This window comes from Papio anubis, chromosome 1 (assembly GCF_008728515.1).
Source record: "Papio anubis isolate 15944 chromosome 1, Panubis1.0, whole genome shotgun sequence".
Lineage (NCBI taxonomy): Eukaryota > Metazoa > Chordata > Mammalia > Primates > Cercopithecidae > Papio > Papio anubis.
This window is the reverse complement of record NC_044976.1, coordinates 182,341,978-182,359,984: the sequence shown is the minus strand read 5'-3', so window position 1 is coordinate 182,359,984 and position 18,007 is coordinate 182,341,978. Positions and strand designations below refer to the sequence as shown.

Sequence of the window (18,007 nt, the reverse complement as noted above, 5' to 3'; positions counted from 1 at the left end):
AGCCAACCTTATATTTCTAGATGAATCCCACTTGGTCATCGTATAGTATCCTTTTTATATGTTGCTACCTTCAATTTGCTAATATTTTAAGGGTTTTGCATTTATGTTCATAAGATATATTCTGTAGTTTTCTTGTAATGCTTTTATCTGGTTTTGGAATCATTTTAATACAGGCCTCATGTGAAATGAGTTGGGAAGTTTTTTTCCACTTATTTATTCTGAAAGAGTTTGTGTAGCATTGGTATTTGTTTTTCTTAAATATTTCATAGAATTTATCAGTGAACTAAATTGGGCCTGGAGCTTTCTTTGCAGAAAGGTTTTAAACAACAAATTCAGTTTCTTTAACAGATATAGGGCTATTTTGGATTTTATGCTTGCTTTTTTTTTTTTTTTTAATGCACCTTGGTACCTTGTCTTTCAAGGTGCTGTCCATTTCATCTAGGCTGTCAAATTTATTGAAATAAAGTTGTTCATAATGTTCCCCCAATAACATTTTAAGGTCTGTAGGGTCTGTGATGGTTGCTCCTTCTCTCTCTCTCTGTCTCTTTCACACACATACAAGTCTTGCTAAAGATTTATTCACTTATACACAGTCATGCTCCACATAATGACACTTGTGTCAACAAGACTGCATATGCAACAGTAGTTCCATAAAATTATAATAGAACTGAAAAATTCCTGCCACCTGGTGGTGATGTAGCTGTTGTAACAACATAGTGCAAGGCAACACTTGTATTTGTGGTGACAGTCATATATATAGCACAATTATTTACAGTACATAATAGTTGATAATGACAATGAACAACCATGTTATGGGTTTGTGTTTTTACTGTAGTTTATATCATTAGAGTGCACTCCTAACTAAAAAAATTAATTGTAAAACAGCTTCAGGCATTTCCTTCAGGAGGTATTCCAGAAGGAAGGCATTGTTATCATAGATGATGACAGCTCCATGCATATTATTGTCCCTGAACACTTTACCACATGACAAGATCAATTTAGTGTAGCATAAGTGTAAGATGTTTATATAGAGTCTACAGTAGTGTACAATAATGTCCTAGGCCTACACATTCACCACCCACTCACCCAGAGCGACATACAACCCTGCAAGTTCCATTTATGGTAAGTGCTTTATACAGGTATGCCATTTTATCTTTTATACTGTATTTTTACTGTACCTTTTCTGTGTTTAGATACACAAATACTACTGTGTTACAATTGCCTATAGTATTCAGTACAGTAACATGCTGTACAGGTTTGTAGCCTAGGAGCAGTAGGCTATGCCGTAAAGCCTAGGCGTATAGTAAGGTTATACCATCTAGGTCTGTGTTACATACATTCTATGTTTGTGCAACAATGCAATTGCCTAATAATGCATTTCTTAGAGTGTATCCCCATTATTAAAAGATGCATGGTTGTATTTTTCAAAGAACAGGTTTTTAGTTTTGATAAATTTTTTTATTTTTTCACTTTTTTTTTTTTTTTTTTTGAGACGGAGTCTCGCTCTGTCGCCCAGGCTGGAGTGCAGTGGCCGGATCTCAGCTCACTGCAAGCTCCGCCTCCCGGGTTCACGCCATTCTCCTGCCTCAGCCTCCAGAGTAGCTGGGACTACAGGCGCCTGCCACCTCGCCCGGCTAGTTTTTTGTATTTTTTAGTAGAGACGGGGTTTCACCGGGTTAGCCAGGATGGTCTCGATCTCCTGACCTTGTGATCCACCCGTCTCGGCCTCCCAAAGTGCTGGGATTACAGGCTTGAGCCACCGCGCCCGGCCTATTTTTTCACTTTTTATTTCATTGATTTCTGTTCTAATTGTTTTGTAACTTCTGTTTACTTTGGGTTAATTTCCTCTTTGCTCTTAAGGTAGAAGTTTGGTCATGGATTTTGGTCCCTTTTTAATGTAAACATTTAAGGTTATAAATTTCTTCTAAGTATTGCTATAGCTACATCTCCCAAACTTTGATATGAAATTCAAATTTGATATGAAAACTCATCTTCAGGTCAAAATTTACTGATCTCCCTTTTGGTTTTTTTCTTTGTATCATGGATTATTTAGAAGTGTGTTGTTTAATATCCAAATATTTGGGGATTTTTTTCAGAGATGCTTCTGTTCTAATTTCATTGTGGTCCAACAACATAGATTTTGTTCCTTATATATTTATTGAGACTCATTATATGGCTCAATATGTTTATCTAGGTAAATGTTTCATAATTCACTTCAAAAGAATATTTTGCAATATTTGGGTATAATATTCTATAAATGTCAATTAAGTCAGTTATGTCATTGAGGATTTCTTTTTAACTGTTTTTTAATTAACTATTGAGGGAGGAGTATTGAAATTTTCAAACATAATTATAGATTTGTCTATTTTACCTTTTAGTTCAGTTAGTTTATGCTTTGCCTATTTTTTTTTTCCCACAGATTGTTGGGGTACAGGTGGCATTTGGTTACATGAGTAAATTCTTTAGTGGTGATTTGTGAGATTTTGGTGCCCCCATCACCCAAGCAGTATACACTGCACCCTATTTGTAGTCTTTTATCCCTCACCCCCTTCCTACCCTTCCCTTCATGTCCCCAAAGTCTTTGTATCATTCTTATGCCTAGGCGTCCTCATAGCTTAGCTCCCACATATCAGTGAAAACATGATTAGTTTTCCATTCCTGAGTTACTTCACTCAGAATAATAGTCTCCAGTCTCATCAAGGTCACAGCAAAATGCCATTAATTCATTCCTTTTTATGGCTGAGTAGTATTCTATCATATATATATGATATATATGATATATATGAGATATATATACGATATATATGATATATATACACACACACACCCCCCATAGTTTATTTACTTGATTGATGGGCATTTGGGTTGGTTCCATGATTTTGCAGTTGCAATTTGTGCTGCTATAAACGTGCATCTGCAAGTATCTTTTTTGTATAATGATTTCTTTTCCTCTGGGTAGATACCCAGTAGTGGGATTGCTAGATCAACTGGTCGTTCTGCTTTTAGTTCCTTTTGAGATGGAGTCTTGCTCTGTCGCCCAGACTGGAGTGCAGTGGCATAATCTCAGCTCACTGCAACCTCCACCTCCCAGGTTCAAGCAGTTCTCCAGCCTCAGCCTCCTGAGTAGCTGGGACTACAGGCACACGCCGTCACACCCAGGTAATTTTTTGTATTTTAGTAGATATGGGGTTTCACTGTGTTGCCCAGGCTGGTTGTGAACTCCTGAACTCAGGCAGTTCACCCACCTCAGCCTCCCAACGTGCTGGGATTACAGGCATAAACCACCGCACCCGGCCTACTTTTAGCTCTTTAAGGAATCTCCATAGTGTTTTCCGTAGCGGCTATATTAGTTTACATTCCCACCAACAGCGTAGAAGTGTTCCCTGTTAACCGCATCCATGTCAACATCTGTTTTTTTATTTTTTGATGATGGCCATTCTTGCAGGAGTAAGGTAGTATCTCATTGTGGTTTTGATTTGCATTTCCCTGATCATTAGTGATGTTGAGCATTTTTTCATATGTTGCCCATTTGTATATATTCTTTTGAGAATTATCTGTTCATGTCCTTAGCCCACTTCTTGATGGGATTGCTCATTTTTTTCTTACTGATGGGTTTTTAGTCATGAAATCCTTGCCTAAGCCAATGTCTAGAAGGGTTTTTCCAATGTTATCTTCTAGAATTTTTATAGTTTCAGATCTTAGGTTTAAGTCCTTAATCCATCTTGAGTTGATTTTTGTGTAAGGTGAGAGATGAGGATCCAGTTTCATTCTCCTGTATGTGGCTAGCCAATTATCCCAGCACCATTTGTTTAAAAGAGTGTCCTTTACCCACTTTATGTTTTTGTTTGCTTTGTCGAAGATCAGTTGGCTGTAAGTATTTGGGTTTATTTCTGGGTTCTCTGTTCTGTTCCATTGGTCTATGTGCTTATTTTTATACCAGTACCATGCTTTTTTTGTTGACTATGGCCTTATAGTATAGTTTGAAATAAGGTAGTGTTATGCTTCCAGATTTGTTCTTTTTGCTTAGTCTTGCTTTGGCTGTGTGGGCTCTTTTTTGGTTCCATATGAATTTTAGAATTGTTTTTTCTAATTCTGTGAAGAATGATAGTGGTATTTTGATGGAGAATCCGTTGAATTTGTAGGTTGCTTTTGGCAGTATGGTCATTTTCACAATATTGATTCTATCCATCCATGAGCATGGGATGTGTTTCCATTTGTTTGTTTCATCTGTAATTTCTTTCAGCAATGTTTTGTAGTTTTCCTTGTAAAGGTCTTTTGCTTCCTCAGCTAGGTATATTCCTAAGTATTTTGTTATTTTTGCAGCTATTGTAAAAGGAGTTGAGTTCTTGATTTGATTCTCTGCTTGGTCACTTTCGGCGTATAGAAGGGCTACTGATTTGTATACATTAATCTTGTATCTGGAAACTTTGATTAATTCTTTTATCAGCTTTAGGAGCTTTCTGGAGGAGTCTTTAGGGTTTTCAAGGTAAATGATCATATTGTCAGCAAACAATGACAGTTTGACTTCCTCTTTACTGATGTGGATGTCCTTTATTTTTCTTGTCTGATTGCTCTGGCTGGGACTTTGAGTACTATGTTGAAGAGGAGTGGTGAGAGTGGGCATCTTTGTCGTCTTCCAGTTCTCAGAGGGAGTGCTTTCAACTTTCCCCATCCAGTATTGGCTGTGGGTTTGTCATAGATGGCTTTTATTACATTGAGATTTGTCCCTTGTGTGCCGATTTTGCTGAGAGTTTTAATCATAAAGCAATGCTGGATTTTGTCAAATGCTTTTTCTGCATCTGTTGAGTTGATCATGTGATTTTTGTCTTTAATTCTGTTTATGTGGTGTATCACATTTATTGACTTGCATATGTTAAACCATCCCTGCGTCGCTGGTATGAAACCCACTTGATCATGGCGCATTATCTTTTTGATATGTTACTGGATTTGGTTAGCTAGTATTTTTGTTAAGGATTTTAGCATCTATGTTAGTCAGGGATATTGATCTGTAGTTTTCTTCTTTATTATATCCTTCCATGGTTTTGGTATTAGGGTGATGCTGGTTTCATAGAATGAATTAGGGAGGCTTCCCTCTTTCTCTCGCTTGTGGAATAGTGTCAAAAGGATTGGTACCAATTCTTCTTTGAATGTCTTTTAGAATTCTGCTGTGAATCTGTCTGCTTCTGGACTTTTTTTTGTTGGTAATTTTTAAATTACCATTTCAGTCTCTCCATGTAGTATTGGCTGTTCAGGGTATCCAATTCTTCCTGACTTAAGCTAGGAGGGTTGTATTTTTCCAGGAATTTATCCATGTCTTCTGGGTTTTCTGGTTTATGTGCATAAAGGTGTTCATAGTAGCCTCGAATGATCTTTTGTATTTCAGTGGTGTCAATTGTAATATCTCCTGTTTCATTTCTTAATGAGGTTATTTGGATTTTCTCTCTTCTCTTCTTGGTTTATTTTTCTAATGATCTATCAATTTTATTTATCTTTTCAAAGAACCAGCTTTTTGCTTCATTTATCTTTTGTATTTTTTTGTTGTTAATTTCATTTAGTTCTGCTCTGATCTTGGTTATTTCCTTTCTTCTGCTGGGTTTGGGTTTGGTTTGTTTTTGTTTCTGTAGTTCCTTGAGGTATGACCTTAAAATGTCAGTTTGTGCTCTTTCAGCCTTTTTGATGTAGGTGTTTAGGGCTATGAAGTTTCCTCTTAGCACCACCTTTGCTGTATCCCAGAGTTTTTGATAGGTTGTGTCATTATTGTCATTGAGTTTGAAGAATTTTTAAATGTCCATCTTGATTTCATTTTTGACCCAGTGATCATTCAGGAGCAGATTATTTTCCATGTATTTGCATGGTTTTTAAGGTTCCTTTTGGAGCGGATTCCCAGTTTTATTCCTCTGTTATCTGAAAGAGTGCTTGATATAATTTCAGTTTTCTGAAATGTACTGAGGCTCGTTTTATGGCCTATCATATCGTCTATCTTGGAGAAAGTTCCGTGCCCTGTTGAATGAAGTATGTATTTTGCAGTTGTTGGATGAAATGTTCTGTATATCTCTGTTAAGTCCATTTGTTCCTAGGTATAGTTTAAATCCATTGTGTCTTTAACTTTCTGTCTTAATGAACTGTCTAGTGCTGTCAGTGGAGTATTGAGGTCCTCCACTATTATTGTGTTGCTGTCTATCTCATTTCTTAGGTCTATTAGTAATTGTTTTATAAATTTGGGAGCTCCAGTGTTAGGTGCATTTATGTTTAGGATTGTGATATTTTCCTGTTGGACATGGCCCTTTACCATTATATAATGTCCCTCTTTGTCTCTTTTAACTGCTGTTGCTTTAAAGTTTGTTTTGTATGATGTAAGAATACCTACCCTTGCTTGCTTTTGGTGTCCATTTGCATGAAATGTCTTTTCCATCCCTTTAAGTTATGTGAGTCCTTATGTGTTAGATGAGTCTCCTGAAGGCAGCAGATAGTTGGTTGTGGAATTCTTATCCATTCTGCAGTTCTGTATCTTTTAAGTGGAACATTTAGGCCATTTGCATTCAATATTAGTTTTGAGATGTGAGGTACTATTGTATTAATCCTGCTGTTTGTTGCATTCATCGTGCAACAGTGAGGTCTGTGAGCCGTGGATACCAGCACCTGTTTAGGAGGAGGTAGAGGGTAGGGGAGTTTGCTCTTGGTGTTGTACATTCTGCAGGTTTTGACAAATGTGTAATGGCATGTATCCACTACTGTAGTATCATACTGAATAGTTTTCACTCCCCTAAAAGTCCTCTGTGCTTGTACCTATTCATCTGTTTCGTCCCTTAATCCCATGGTAACCACTGGTCTTTTTACTGTCGCCATAGTTTTGCTTTTTCCAGAGTCATATAGTTGGACTTATAGAGCATGTAGCCTTTCAAATTGGGTTCTTTCACTTAGTAATATGCATTTAAGGTTCCTCTATGTCTTTTCATGGCTTGATAATGCATTTCTTTTTGGCACTGAGTAATATTCCATTGTCTGATACTACAGTTTATCCACTCAAACTGAAGAACATCTTGGTTGTTTCCTCATAAAGTTGCTATAAACATGTGTGTGGGTTTTTTGTGTGGATAGCAGTTTTCAATTCATGTGAGTAAATACCAAGGAGTACAGTTGCTAAATTGTCGGATAAAGATATGTTTGTTTTTATAAGAAACTGCTAAACTGTCTTCCAAAGTGGTGGTACCATTTTGCATTCTCACCAGTGTTGAGTGAATGTTTCTGTTGTTCCCCATTGCTGGTCAGCATTTGGTGTGGCTAGTGTTTTAGATTTTGGCCATTCTAATAGCTGTATAGTGGTATTTCATTGCTGTTTTAATTTGAAATCCCCTAATGACATGATGTTGAACATCTTTTCATATGCTTACTTGCCATTGGGTATATCTTCTTTAGTGAGAGGTCTGTTCAGGTATTTTGTCCATTTTTTAAAAATTTGATTGTTTATTTTCTTATTGCTGAGTTTTAAGAGCTTTTTTTAAAAATAATAGTCTTTTATCAGATGTGTCTTGCAAATATTTCCTTCTAATCTGTGGCTTGTTTCTCAATCTTTTGACATTGTCTTATAGAGAAAAAGTTTTTAATCTTAAGACCAGGCAATCAATTATTTCTTTCATGTATTATGCCTTTGGTGTTGTATCTAGAAACTCATCACCTTATCCAAAATCAGCCAGTGTTACCTATGTTGTCTTCAAGGAGTTTTATAGTTTTGAATTTTACATTTAGGTCTATGATCCATTTTAAGTTAATGTTTGTGAAGGGTGTAAGGTCTAGATATGTGTGTGGGGGGGTCATTTTTGTTTTCGTGGGTTTTTTTGCAAGTGGATGCTCAATTCTAGTACTGTTTGTGAAAAGACTGTGTTTGATTCATTCGGTTGCTTTTGCTCCTTTATCAAAGATCAGTTCACTATATTTATGTGAGTCTATGTCTAGGTTCTCTAGTCTGTTCCACTGGTCGGTCTGTTCTTTCACCATTACCATACTGTCTTGGTTACTGTAGCTTTTTTAGTAAGTCTTGAAGTTAGGTAGCATCAATCCTCTGGCTTTATTCTTCAGTATTTTGTTGGCTATTCTGGATCTTTTGCCTCCTATATAAATTTCAGTGTCAATTTGTTGATATTCACAAAATAACTTGCTGAGATTTTGTTTGGGATTGAATTGAATCTATAAATCGAGTTGGGAAGAACTAACATCTGGACAATATTGAATTTTTCTATCCATGAACATGGAATAGTTCTCCGTTTATTTCTTCTTTGATATCTTTCATCAGAGTTTTGCAGTGTTCCTCATACAGATCTTGTACATATTTTGTTAGATTTATACTTAAGTATTATATTTGGGGGAGTGCTAATGTAAATAGTATTTTTTTGAATTTCAGATTTCACTTATTACTGGAATATAGGAAAATGATTGACTCTTGTACATTAACCTTGCATCCTGCAACCTTGCTATAATTGCTAATTAGTTCCAGGAGTTTTTTAAAAATTCTGTCATATTTTCTACATAGATTATGTGATCTGTGAATAAGGGACAGTTTTTATTTCTTCCTTCCCAGTCTGTTTGTTTCATTTCCTTTTCTTGACTTACTGCATTTGCTAGGACTCCAGCAAGATGTTGCAAAGCAGTGGGAGGGAACACTCTTTGCCTTGTACCTGGTTAAGTATTTTTTAGGATTCCACTTTATCTTTTTTGTTTATTATCTATATTTTTCTGTTTTATAGTTTTAGTGGATGCCTTAGGGTTTTCAACCTATATTTTTAACTTATCACAATTGACCTTCATATAATATTATAACATTTCATATAAAATATGAGAACCATGGAACAGTAAATTTACATTTCCTCTCTTCCATCCTTTGTGCTCTTATTGTGATACATTTTAGTTCTCATGTTGTGTACCTCATAATACATTGTTATTTTTGCTTAGAAAATGTTTAAGGTGGCCGGGCGCGGTGGCTCAAGCCTGTAATCCCAGCACTTTGGGAGGCCGAGACGGGCGGATCACGAGGTCAGGAGATCGAGACCATCCTGGCTAACACGGTGAAACCCCATCTCTACTAAAAAAAAAATACAAAAAACTAGCCGGGCGAGGTGGCGGGCGCCTGTAGTCCCAGCTGCTCGGGAGGCTGAGGCAGGAGAATGGCTAAACCCGGGAGGCGGAGCTTGCAGTGAGCTGAGATCCGGCCACTGCACTCCAGCCTGGGCGACAGAGCCAGACTCAGTCTCAAAAAAAAAAAAAAAAAAAAAAAAGAAGAAAATGTTTAAGGTAAGTAGGAATATTTATTTTAATACTAAAATATTAAAAACACAAAAGTCAAATTTTAAGAAATTAAACATGAAAAAAACTTGTTTACTTACACTTATTTCTGATGCTCTCCAATTCTTTCTGTTTAAATTTCTCTCCAGTATAGTTTTCTTTCTGCTTGGAAAATTTTAACATATCCTCTAAGGTAAACCTGCTGGTGGTGTATATTCTTAGCTTTTATCCATCTGAAAAAGTCTATTTTTCATTTTCATTTTGAAATATTATTTTTCCGGGTATAGAATTCTATCTAATTTGATAGTTTTTGCCCCCTTTTAGTGCTTCAGAGATGTTATTCCATTTTTTTGTCTTCGTAGTTTTTTTCCCTCTGATGCTTTCAGGATTTTCTCTTTGTTTGGTTTTCCACAGTTTGATTGTAGCATCCCTTGGTGTACTTTTCTTTATTTTTCTGCCTGGGATTCATTGAGCTTATTGTATCATTGAGCTTCTTGTATGTAGGTTTATAATTTTCATGAAATCTGGATATTTTGTCTTCAAATATTTTTTTCTCCTTTCCTCTTTTGGAGTATAATAACATCTGCTTGTTATTTTCTTGCAGGTCACTGATGCTCTTTTTCTTTCATTGCAGTTCTCTTTTTTTCCCCACTGAGTGCTTCATTTTTTAATTGCTGTCTTCAAACTGGTTAATCTTTTCTCCAGAATGTAACCTAATTCCATCCAGATTATTTTTCATTCAGATGTTGCATTTTTCATCTTCAGGTATTCCACGTGGGTCTTTTTAATATCCTCATTTCTTCTATTCATTATGTTAATACTTTATGGACATAAGCATATGTGTAAGGTTTATAATAACTGTTTTAGAGGGCTTGTCTAGTTTTATTATCTGTGCCATTTCCAGTTTTTTTTTTCCTATTGATTTTTTTCCCCTGACATGATCATATTCTACCACTTCACATGGTTGGTAACTTTTGACTGGATGCTAGACCATTGTGAATATTTCATTGTTGGGCTTTACATATAAATTACTTTGACTCAATTTGATCATTTTGAGTTTTTCTTTTAAGCTGTATTAGAGTGGGTGCTATAGACTGAATTATGTTCTCCCCATATTTATACATTTAAACCCTAGCCTCCGATATGATGATATTAGGAGATGGGATCTGTAGGAAGTAATTAAGGTTAGATTAGGTTATGAAGGTGGGATCCTTATGATGGGATGAACAGCTTATAAGAAGAGACACTAGAAAGTTTGCTCTCTCCACGGGAGCACCCTGAGAAAAGGCCATATAAGTACACAGCAAGAAGGTGGCCATCTGCAAGTCAGAAAGAGAGTGCTCACCAGGAACCAAATTGGGTAGTACAGGTCAAATATCCCTTATCTGAAATGCTGGGTTGAGTATCCCTTATCTGAATATTTGCATATACATAATGAGATATCTTGGAGATGGGATCCCAGTCTAAATATGAAATTCATGTATGTTTCATATATACCTTATATACATAAGCTGAAGGCAATTTTATACAATATTTTAGATAATTTTGTGCATGAAACAAAGTCTTAACTGTGTTTTGACTGTGACTCATCACATAAGGTTGGGTATGGGATCTTCTACTTGTGGCATCATATTGGCATTGAAAGATTGGGATTTGGGAGCATTTCAAATTTCAACTTTTTGTATTTGGGATGTTCAACCTGTGCCTTAATCTTGGACTTCCCAGCCTCCAGAACTGTAAGAAAAATTCTGTCGTTTAAGCCACCCAGTCTATGGTATTTTGTTATGGCAACCTGAGCAGACCAAGATGCGCGGGTCCAGAACAGCCTTCAATCTAGGGCTAATTTAGCCCCACCACTGAAGCATTACCTTTCTAAGGATTGACTCAATGTATTACGAAGTACTCCTACTCTGTCTAGTGGGAACACTGTTCCTAGCCCTATGTGAGCTCGGAGTATTGTTCAGCCTGTTGCTTCTTGTTTGTTTCTCCAGCCTCAAAGAACTTCTCTCAACTTGCACAGATCGGTACTCATCCAGAAACTTAAGGGAGTTCCTCTGCAGACCTCTAGAGCTATTTCTGTGCCACTCCTCCTTTTCCATACTCAATCCTGTAAATTTTAGCATCCTCACTCCTCCTTTTCCATACTCAATCCTGTAAATTTTAGCATCCTCATCGTCTCAAAATCTGTCTCCTCAATTCATCTAGACTGCCAGGCTCTGTTTCTGTTACTTCTTCCTACACTATCCTGAAAGCTCTCCAGGCTGTAAGGTGGGCAGCGTGTAGGAGGGCTGGGTTTAAGGCTTACCTCTCAGTTCTGCATTGTTATTCAACAGCTCTAAATCGTTGTTTCATACATTTTTCCAATTTTCTAGTTATTTATGACAGGAGAGTGGAAGCCGTAACTTTTATTTGAAATGGTGAAAGTAATTCTTAATACAGAAAACTCAGCCTAAAAGGAGTTATAGTCTTACTACCAAGAAAGAGTGTTCATGTGTTGCTTTCTTAGTAATTTTCCTATTTTTAGATTATTTTTATTTCTTTTGACATTTCCTGTGCTGAAGAAGCCTGAAACCAGCCTGTTTATCTTTCTTTGTAGGTAAGCTGACTAACTGCATGCTTGTCAAATTCTTTTTCTTTGAAATTCAGAAAGATTATCATGAATTGTTCTGTTCTTTCTCATTCTTTTCATCAAAGAAAATCTTCATTTTTTAAAATGGCTTTTGTTAAACTGACCTCCAGAAAAGTATCAGTATATGCTTCAACTCAGAGTGTGGTAGTGTCTTTTTTCCCCGTAGTTTCTGATTATATAACTCTTAGGATTCTGTGTGGTTATTAACTCAAATGTCAATCCTTGAAAGATGGTTAAGTACAAAAATTTTTTCTCATCAAAAAGCCAAACATAGAGTCTAATTGTTTCATATCCATTTTTGGTTACTGACAAAGTTGATTTTTTAATCAGCCATTTTTATTACTTTTAAGTTACTTTTAAAAGGTTCATTTTAATGTTTTCTAAGACAAGTCTCCCCTGGTTAGTCTTCTTTCAGGCTTTTTTCCTATTTTTTTCCTGAAAGTTTAGAATTGTTTTTGTAAGTTCCAAAATTTCAATGAGATTTCTTAGAATTAAGTTTAAAATTTTTGAGGAGACTTCATGCATTTCATTAAGTGTATTCGAAGAGACTTCATGCATTTCATTAAGTGTATTCATTCATTAACATGTTGTAGTTCTCTATTTATTCAAGTATTAATCTTATGCCTTTCATTGCAGATATGTAGTTTTCTTTATTAGAGTTTGGCACATTTCTCGAAATTGTATTCTTAGATATTATATGTTGTGATTTTTTTTTTTTTTTTTTTGAGATGGAGCCTTGCTTTGTCACCCAGATTGGAGTGCAGTGGTGCAATCTCAGCTCACTGCAACCTGTCTCCTGGGTTCAAGCGATTCTCCAGCCTCTGCCACCCAAGTAGCTGGAATTACAGGGGTGTGCCACCACACCTGGCTAATTTTGGTATTTTTTGGTAGAGATGGGGTTTCCTCATGTTGGCCAGGGTGGTCTTGAATTCCTGACCTTGAATGCCTGCCTCATCCTCCCAAAGTGTTGGGATTATAGGCATGAGCCACCACGCCTGGCCAGTTGTAATACTGTTTTTGCCATTAAGACTGGAATTCTAAGTGATCATGGTTTAGAAAGAAAGAAATTGACTATTAAATATTGTTTTGAAACTACCGTAGCAAACTTGGTTTTTCAATAGTTTTCCCATAGGTTTTCCAAGTAGACTACCCTATCATTTATGAACAGTAGATTTGCTCTTCCCTTTTCAGTATTTAAAGTTCTTATTTCCATTTTCTAAATTTATTGTGCTGACTAAAACTTCCAGAAAAAAATAATTATATTTCTTTTTTTCAAAAATTTTCCACTCTATAGAATTTAGCAGGAAGACTCTGCCTTTTAACTGTGAGAGCCAGGCAATAACGAATGCAGAGTTGAGGACATTTGCTCATGGCATGGCTCCAAGTTGAGGAGTGAGAGAGATGCAGATACACTTCTTCTGTATTTTCTTTGAGTTTCATCCTGAGTTTTGCAGCTCTAGTAATTCCTCATAGATGCAGCGTAATAACCACAGTTCACTTCCAGTTGAAGTTTTTGCCACCAGAACAATTTAAATCTTGTTCTGAGAGGGGGGTGGGTTCTAATTCCTAAACTATGAATTTTAATTTATGGTAGGACAAACACTACATAATTATCAGACCTCACATAATCCTATTTGCAAAAACTGCATCTTTCCATTTCTTCAAAACTGTAGATCTATTAGTTTGCTAGGTGTTTCCTCAAAACTCTACAAGTTTATGTTTTTATGTGCATAGAAAAACATGTAACAAAGTTAAAGTGTAAACTTTTTTCTTTTTGATCATCTGTATCTTTTGTTCTTCCATAGTGAACATGCATCATTTTTGTCAAGAAAATATTATTAAAATGAAAAAAAGTTTTTCCTTTGTAAAATGAGGATCAGAATATCTTCACTTTCCTCCTGCAAGAGAAACAGGCTGGCTTGGCCTTTTGTATCCCACTCCTGCCCATTGCTTTATTTCACAAAGCAATTTGTTAGAACAGTTTAAGGCCTCTTTTGAAGGGCATTCAGTTTTATTTTGACCTCTTGAGAGGGAATTTAGAGGAGAAATGAACATTTTAATGGGTGAATAGCGTATGGATTTAGCTATACTTTCTAGTGGGTGAAGCCTCAGGTGCTGTGTCCAGCCCAGGCCATCAGAATTTTCTGCATTGTGTGTAGTTCTAGACCACAGATTACATTGCTTTCCGTTAATAGGTGTTTGCCTTTAAGAGTAGCAATTTGTCAAGGAATAGAGATCTTGCGTTTCTAGGATCTCTAGCCTTAATACCATTTAAGAGTACACCATCCTGCCAGGTGCAGTGGCTCATGCCTGTAATCCTAGCACTTTGGGAGGCGGAGATGGGCGGATCACTTGAGGTCAGGAGTTCAAGACCAGCCTGGTCAACATGGTGAAACCCCATGTCTACTAAAAATACAAGAAGTAGCTGGGGTGTGGCGGCACGTGCCTGTAGTCCCAGCTACTCAGGAGGCTGAGGCGGGAGAATCTCTTGAACCCAGGAGGCAGAGGTTGCAGTGAACCGAGACTGCGCCACTGTGCTGCAGTCTGGGCGACAGAGTGAGAATTTGTCTCAAAAAAAACAAAAAAAGAGTACTCCATTCTACCTGTTTCCTGCCCCCTCTGTCTTACAGATTCAAGACCTTATTGTAACATTCACCATGAGATTAAGGTAGATAAACTTGGAGTTACAAAGAAATACCTTCTCATCTAAATGAAATCAGGGTGGTCTTAGTTTGCATGTAACTTTTAATTTGCACCTAAACAATTGATAGTTTTTACATGAATTAGATGCTTTGCTTGGCATTGCATATAAGAGGTGAAACATTTTATTTCACCTGATAACCTGACTCAACTGTAGTTCAAGAGTATCCTTGATAAATAATTGGATATATTAAGAATTCTCAGAAGGAACTACTCAGTGGGTTAATTAATGCAGTTCTCTGGGGGTTATATTCTCTGGCCAACTTAGAGTAGCTGTTCTATAGCTATTTTCCCACAAGTTCAGATGAAGTATTTAGTATGGCAAATCAAATTCCATCCTGCCTGGCTTTTAGTCAAATAAGTCAGACCCTACATAATCCTATTTATAGGGTCTTAGTTCTGGCTGCTGTAACAAGCTACAACAAACTGGGTGGCTTGTAAACAACAAACATTTATTTTTCAACATTCTTGGAGGCTGAGAAGTCAAAGATCATGACTCTGGCATGTAAGGTGTCCAGTGAGAGCCTTCTTCCTCATTCATAGATAGAGGTCTTGTGTACTCACAAAGCAGAAGGGGCAAGGGATCTCACCAAGGCCTCTCTTATAAGGGCACTAATCCCATTCACAGCGGCCTTTCCCTCATGAGCTAATCACCTCTCAAAGGCTCCATCTCCTAATACTATCACCTTGGGGGTTAGGATTTCAACTTAGGGATTTGGGGAGTGGGGGTAGAGAGGGATACATCTATACTATAGCATATACCCAACAAATACTTAAGCAGCTGAAAGCACTGCTGCTGTATGTTTCTGTGCCAGTTTTGTGATCTTTGTAAGAAATGTATTAATGTTTTCCCATATGGCCAAAAGGTCTGAAGTATATTCATCTGAGATGTAACTTCTGTTTCTTTCTGCTTTTAGCCTCGTGCATCCTTTTTCCAAAATTCATTCATCATTAGATGTTTCTAAATTATCCAGTTGTCTGTTTTTAAATTTTTTATTACAAAAGTAATATAGATTGATTACAGAAAACTTGCAATACAGACAAGCACAGAAGAAAATAAAAATCACCTGTGTACTCTTATCACGTGAAAATTTGACTTAAAAAATTAAAATCATTCTGGTTCTTAGTTTGTGACCTGCTTTTTTTCCTCTTATGCATTGTTAACGTGCCACATTATTAAATATTCTAATGCAACATAATTTTAACTGATGGTATGATGTCCGTAATTTAACTTATAGCCTAAGTTGGGCATTTGCTCTATATTCAGTTTTTGCTATTAAAAATAACCTTATGATGAACATCTTGCTCAAGTATGCGCACATCTCTGTTACTCCACAGGATAAATTTCTAGAAGAGCCATCACTGATTGAAAGGAATGTTTACTTTTAATGGCTTATCCTGTATGTGGCTAGGCTGTCATCCATAAGAATTGTTTCATTTGACACTCGCATAGATTGTGTGTGTGCTCCTTTCCTTGTACCTTTGCTGTTACTCCGTACAAATGGACAGTTTCCTTCAGAGATCCCTCCCCACTCACCTGCATTGCCTTTGATACCTTCAGGCACCCTTTTGTGACACTCGGGGGAGGGATGTTTAAACATATTTTTAATTGACGAGTAAAAATTTTATGTATGGTACACAACTTGATGTTTTGATGCATGTATACATTGTGGAATGGCTAAATCAAGCTGTTTGACATGTATTACCTCACATACTTGTCATTTTTTTGTGATGAGAACACTTACAATTTACTCTTAATTTTCAAATACAAAATATATTTTTAAGTGTAGTCAACATGATACACAATAGATCTTCTGAACTTACTCCTCCTAACTGAAATTTTGTGTCCTTTGGCCAATGCCTTCTCAGTCCTCCTACCCCTTAGTGTCTGGTAACCATCATTTTACTCTGTGTCTACAAGTTTGACTTTCATGCACTTCCCATATAAGTAAGATCATGTGTACTGTGGGTTTTTTTTCATTATAATAATTGTAATTACATATATTTATGATCAATTCAGGTCTACCTCTGCAAGTTCCATGATGACAGGGACCGTATCTAGTTTATTTACCTCTGTATATCCAGCACTTAATACGGTGTGAAGCACATAGTATGATCTCAGTGCATATTTGTTGAATGAATAAGTGGGTATTTTTAAAATTTTGTAATTTGATGGGCAAATAACTATCTGTTAATGTGTATTTATTTGAGGTTCAGCTTTATGCTTTAATTTGCTACTTAGTCTTCTATTTTATTGCCTATTCATGTTTTAGTTCATTTTTCTGAAAAGTATATCTTTTTGATTCAAAGCTCTTTCTCTTCTGTGGTCCTATAAGCTCCTATCTGAATATAGTGTATTTTGTTACTTTCCATCTTCATTTTCTAGTTCTATCTCATTAACTTGATTTATTTCCCATTCTTCATGTTTGATGTATAGGCATCTGACACTAAAAGCATTGTTGAAATCACTGATTACCTCCCAATCTTACTTTTCCCTTCCACATTATAACTTCTGCCCTCTATGATTGTAGATATCCCCAACTTTTCCTGGACTTTAAAAAATCTCCACTGCATTCAGTTTAAAGTCACCTTAATTTAGACATTTTGCTTGAGATAAACTTTTTTACTTTTTTCAGAAGCATTCTATTCCTAGCTAAAAGCTCATCATTTTGCTCATCATTTTGCTATCTTAAACCTGAGATTGGCAAATATCTCCTCTTATAGACTACATAGTAAATATTTGAGGCTTTGCAGGCTAAATGTTCTCTGCATCTACTAAACACTGTCCTTACAGTGCAAGAGCAGCCATGGGCAATACATGAATGAGTGAATATGATTGTGTTCTAAAAAAACTATGGACACTGAAATTTGAATTTCATATAATTTTCATGTCACCAAATAATACCTTTTCCCACAGCCATTTAAAAATATAACCATTCTTAGCTTATGGGAAGCACAAAAAGAGGCCATAATTTGCTAACCTTTGTCATAAGCCATGATCCAGAGAGACACATCAAGTCTGTAATCACCATCCTGCCATTTACCTCCCAGTTTTCCAAACTTTTAGAATTGATTAAAAAATAACAAAAGCCTCTCTGTTCCATGGTACTTTTGTTTCCTACACAGAATTTGAGGTCCTTGAGGCTGTTTCTGGTCTCATCATTCATCCCTGTAGAATCCTTCCTCTCTATTGTCTTTCCTAATTTCTGTGGATTCCACCTTTGTCATATCCCTTCTTTTTCTATTCTCTCCCAGCACCCCAGTTAAAACTCTTGCCTAGAGAGTTGCAATGGTTTCCTAACTGGTTGTTCACCCATCCAATCTAATTTTCTGTTGCCAGATTACAGTTCTGATAATCTCTCTCCCTTGCTAAAAATCTCTAGTATCAGTATCTCTGTTTTT

At 36.4% G+C, this 18,007-nt stretch overlaps 1 protein-coding gene across 10 annotated transcripts in view; it reads left to right on the top strand.

Annotated features, from left to right (window-relative positions):
• Positions 1-18,007, top strand: part of TDRD5 (tudor domain containing 5) — a 94,887-nt gene that overhangs the window by 7,355 nt on the left and 69,525 nt on the right. The window lies entirely within an intron of this gene.